This window comes from Papaver somniferum, chromosome 10, assembly GCF_003573695.1.
Source record: "Papaver somniferum cultivar HN1 chromosome 10, ASM357369v1, whole genome shotgun sequence".
NCBI classification, from domain to species: Eukaryota; Viridiplantae; Streptophyta; class Magnoliopsida; order Ranunculales; family Papaveraceae; genus Papaver; species Papaver somniferum.
This window is the reverse complement of record NC_039367.1, coordinates 73,228,594-73,234,055: the sequence shown is the minus strand read 5'-3', so window position 1 is coordinate 73,234,055 and position 5,462 is coordinate 73,228,594.

Sequence of the window (5,462 nt, the reverse complement as noted above, 5' to 3'; positions counted from 1 at the left end):
GTCTGATACTCAACATCCAAATTCCAACCTAGTCTGAGACTTGACTTAGTAGACTACAAATCAAGATATAGTTTTAATCATCTAACATTAACAACAAGCTTGAGGTACCAAAACTTGTGGGTTCAACCGAGTATTGCTCTAACAATTTCATTAATTACGTTTGAGTGAGTAGAAGATTGGTTAGTTTCTCATAATAAATGGTGGTGGGTGTTTAAGTAGTGATGGTCATTGTGTAATTTTGTACCATTAGGGAACGAGAAACGTTGTCTTGGGGAGGATGTGGGTGGTTAAGTTAAAATAAAGGATTATTTTACTTAAACTTCTCGTTAATTGTCTGCAATACAAATTGCACTCGTATACAAATTAATCAGTTAACTAACGTTATCATCCCCAAAAGTTAGCCCTACCCTTTGGAAGATTTTCATTAAACCTCTATTGGTTATCATGTGATGTTTTTATGTTGGAAATGTATCAAAACTAGCGTTCTTAAAGCGTGCTCCGTTACTAAGAACATGAACAGTGGGAAGCAAATTCATGAGATTGTGGTTACCATTAGGTTTAAACTTGATGTGTTTGATGCAAATAGTTTCATATTTTATGTACAAGAATTATGGTGTTTATAGATTCAAGAATACTCTTTGATGAGATGTGGACACTTTAAGGTGTTGGTGGTGGTACATCTATGCATATGATGGAACTAATACAATAGAACAGAAACTTGATAAAAAAAAAAGGGTCTCGTCTGTCAAATTTAGAGTATCTTAGTCAGGAAAATGTGGGGGTATTTTTGACTATTTATAATTTCACGTGGTTGCATAAACAGGGAATTATGTAAGGGGATCTTAGTGTTACTGACAATTAATGAGGGTTTAATCAAAATAACCCCAAAATAAACTCGGCCTATAATAAAAAAGAGCATGGTAACTAAAAAAACTAATTGGCATTTTATGTTGTAACAACAAATGAGACACTGGTCAAAACTGACACAAAAAAGTGCTCCCTCTATTTCATGAAAGTTGAGCTAGTTCCTTTTGATTTTGTTCCATGAAAGTTGAGCTATTTCATATTTGTATGTTATTTTTTAAACAAATCCTTAATAATAACTAGTGTCTTTAAAAAAAATTAAAGAAATATAAAGAACTCAATAGTCATGTTTATACTCGTTGCATAGGTATTTTAAAAATAATTCTAATGGTATATCGTTTATAAATATCTTCCTTTTAATTCGTGAGATATATATTGTTTTTAATATGAAAGAAATTTAATTGAAGAATAAAAGGATCTTACAAATGTATATCCTTCTGGAGACAAAAGGTAATCCAATAGGGAAAATTCATGACCAGTCTTCCTTATTAATCAGATTTCTCGCATACTTTTCTAAAGAATCTGCTACATGGTTAAAATTTATGTGCACATAAATGCGTAATCAATCATCAAAACCAAATCCTGAGAATCAATGGTTAGGTTTCTGGTTGTCCATTTTATTGAGGTTGAAATCCCATTTAAAGATCTAATAATATTTGTATAATATATGTCATTCAGAAAAGACAGTTCTATGTACAACTTAAGATGTGGTTAGCTGCATATTATGAAATACTTTTTTACATCTAGATTTCCAGATATGCCACAGGATAAATCCACACCAATTAAGCATATGATGAAGTTTGTTATGAGAATTACTCAGATGGAACATGCCAACAATCCAATCATGAAAGATCACATTAGCAGTTTTATTTCTAAATTCACAGCTGACCAAACAAACTTAGGAAAGTCACATTCAATGAAGAGATATAATATAAATTTTGAGCCATTCAAAACAGATTTAGCAGTGCTGGAGCATTGCACGGTTGAATCCACAAGTTTTGTTATCTCAAGTTTGTTGTCAATGTTAGGTGATCAGAACTATGTCTTGATTTCTAGTCTACTAAGTCAAGTCTCGGACTAGGTTAGAATTACAGTTGATTATCAGAGATCACCTTTGAAAATTCAAGATCGACGAAGACATTTGGAGAACTGTATCAGGTATGCGAAGACTAAATCATTTTATTTTACTCACTATACCATTTGTTAGAGCATAGCTCAGTTGAACCCACAAAGCGTTGGTATGTCAAGTTTGGTTGTCATATTTTAGTATCAAAACTCATCTAGAGTCGCTTGATTATTTACTAGAGACAACTTTGTTTAGGTATAGAAAGTCTAGGAATGTTGAGACATACAATTATTACTCTGAAGATCTGAAGAAGATGCAGAAGTAACGACTACAATGAAGACATCATTCTTCGACTTGAGGTTACTAATATTGACTTGATCTTGTTTCCATTCCTAACATATGTTTCAAGTCGTACTATATTGAAAGCATAACATGCGAAGATGTATATATAATATTCTAGTGATTAGACTTGGTCATATCCTTATGATCAAAGCGTCAAGAAATTATATTAAATTACGAAGTATAACACTTATCTTTTGAACATCGTAAATACGACATCAACAAAATCTATTGTATTTAGTTACTTGATTATGTGTAGGATATAGATGTGATTTCATCCTATAAAACTATGTATTATTACATTGATTTAAGAAAGTAGATGTATGAACTTGATTCATAATCGAAAGAGAAATCATGAGAGTGTTGGTCCGGTTCTTCATTGGATATATTTGAATGACTAATACAAGATGACAAGGTAAAACCTATCTTAACTCATGTTGAGAATTGAGGTATACCGGTCATAGCCTATAGTGTGTAGCAAGTTGTAACCGTTCACAAGTTACTTTATGAAGCAAGGTGTAACCGGTCACAAGCTACACTGGAAAGTTAGTTGTAATCGGTCACAAGCTACTTTGGGAAGCAAGGTGTAACCGATCACAAGCTAATTTGGGAAGTAAGGTGTAACCGGTCACATACTTTGGGGAACATGGTGTAACCGGTCACAACCTATTTTGGGAATCATGGTATAACCGGCCACAACTTACGTTGTGAGTCATGGTATAATCGATCCCGAGGAGCAAGACCGAGTTTCAAATATTCACATATCTCTTTATGTTTTGTGTGATTTTGGAATTAGGGTTTGCTGAGATGAGAAACTTCTAGATGTCGACATTATTTGAACATGTGCGTAACTCTTATCATTAATTTTTCAAAGATATTCCTTGATGGTCAAGGTGATCCCAAACCAAAATATTATTAAAATATATATGTTTTAATTGCCAGCAATTAAAGCATATTCTCTGGAAAAGGTTTATTAGTTAATGTGTAAAACTAATAATAGAAGTTATTCTAAGAGAGATTTCGGAAATTAGTGTTTGGCATTTAATTGGAAATAGGAAAACCGAAATTAGGTACTTTAATGAATATCTTCAGAATATTTTCGGGTTTCGAATTTCCTTGTTGTCCAAACAACTTTGGTCTATAAATACTTGAGTTTGAATTTCTTGCAAACTATCCTAAGAGCCAGGCAAACTTCATTCGTGTTGTTTCTGGTGGAGCCGTCTATCCGGAGAGGAAAATACCTTAATTAGGCGAAATTTCTTACGACCGCTCGTTTAAATAGTTCTGTGGGATCAAGAATCTCTACGAGTACCATTGGTAGGAAACTAGATAAATGCATTGTTATTTTAGTTTTTGATTATTAATTTGATTGACTTACGTTTGTTGAATCTTTGATTGCACCTAGTTTGTTTATTCTAAGATCATTCTCTTCTGGTATAAGGACACTCCAACTAGATCAAAGATTTAACGTTTCTACGAATCTAAGTTATTCTAGATCCGTAAGATAGATTCATTGATCTTCCCCTTGTTAATGTTAGAGCACTGCTCGGTCGAACTCGCATGTGTTGCTATCTCAAGCATGTTTGTCAATGTTACTGATCAAAACTATAAGTCTTGATTTCTAGTCTACTTATAGCTGAGTCTCGGACTAGGATAGAAAGTGTAGTTGAGCTCAAGACTCCATGGCGATCATCATACAAAGACGAAAAACTACTCAAGGAACGGGTGGAACTTCATCCACTAAAAGGTATGTGGAGACTTGAACTTATCTATCACTCAAAATTTTATCTACTTTATCTCCTATCTTGAGACAAAATTAGTATTGCTATATAGACTTTGATTATACACATTAGCTATTCGAGCCGAGTTTATCTCGCTTATCTATTTCTCGAAATATGTGTTGGTAAGCTTTCGCTTTGGACAAGTTCATCTTTACTAGTGACGCAAGTCATATTAAGTTTCAATTACTTGAAAATTGCTTTGACGAAAAATGGCTTGTGAACAACAACTATATAACGTCCTCTAAGAATGTTTCAATGATTGAAATGAGAGTTTAGGATATATAACCTTGCAAGGATATAAACATTGTGTGGTAACACATACATGTGTAAGTCCTTATTCCTTGAACCAAAGTATGCGTACTTTGCTGCTCAGGAAAACCGGAACTAAAGTCCGCGTACCAGTACGCACACTGTCGGAAGTTCACGTCCCGTGAATTTCTGCTGGAGTTTGTGAACTTGTTTATGGGTGAAAACTGTTTCTGCGGTTTTTGGTAAATTTGGGTGTGTGTGTGGATGAGAAACGAATATAAACCCTAAACAAATGCACTGCACGGGAGTGCTTTCTGATTCGAGAGATCAATCTGTACAATTCTGGCCTAAACCAAGAAATGGTCGTTCCAGACTTGTTTCGGTCAAAAAGTAAAGGAGATGGGGTTCATCTTAGGGAGGGAAGCGAAGAAGGTGTTGAGAGTGTGAAGGTGTTGGTTGTTTATGACTTGTATCAGAATATCGAATTGGCTTGCAATAATGTAAGCAATCAGCTCTGGGTGTTTGAATACGTTGTATCAACACTTGATTTCTGTTTGTTCTAGAAATAGGGAGGAGAACCTATTCATACAAGTCATTGAACATAACCCTCGTCTCTCGTGAGAAGTGGAGGAAGTGGAGTGATGGGATAGTGGGGTCGTGTGTTAGTGTCACACGATCAGTTTTTCCCACATCATCACTAACCGTCCATGTCAACCTAACACGTTCTTGTGAAGGCGCGTTGCACGCTGCACGCTATAAACCGCTATAGACCCAGTTTGTGACATGCTTGATGTCTCGAATGTGTGGATCGTGGGACCCACAGGAAGTAGCATGTGATGCTAGGTTAAATAACTAAGTTATTTAAGAAGTCGATATTTATAAAATATCGTGTGTATTCTATGCATGTAATGCATCGAATATAATCAATGTGTATGAAGCATCGTTGTTTTAAGGCTCAACGGACTAAGTCGCGGATTAAGCGTCTTAAAACAGATGCATGCTTAGCTATCTTCGTATGATAGTTTGGAGGCTGCACAGGCAAGCCCTCCCTTGGCCGATCTCATGATGTGGTAGAGTGGCGGATGGTAATCACCACGACATCTTATTAGCCATTTAACTCCTAGTCTAGGATGCCTAACCAAGCTGGTAGAGTTGAACGGACG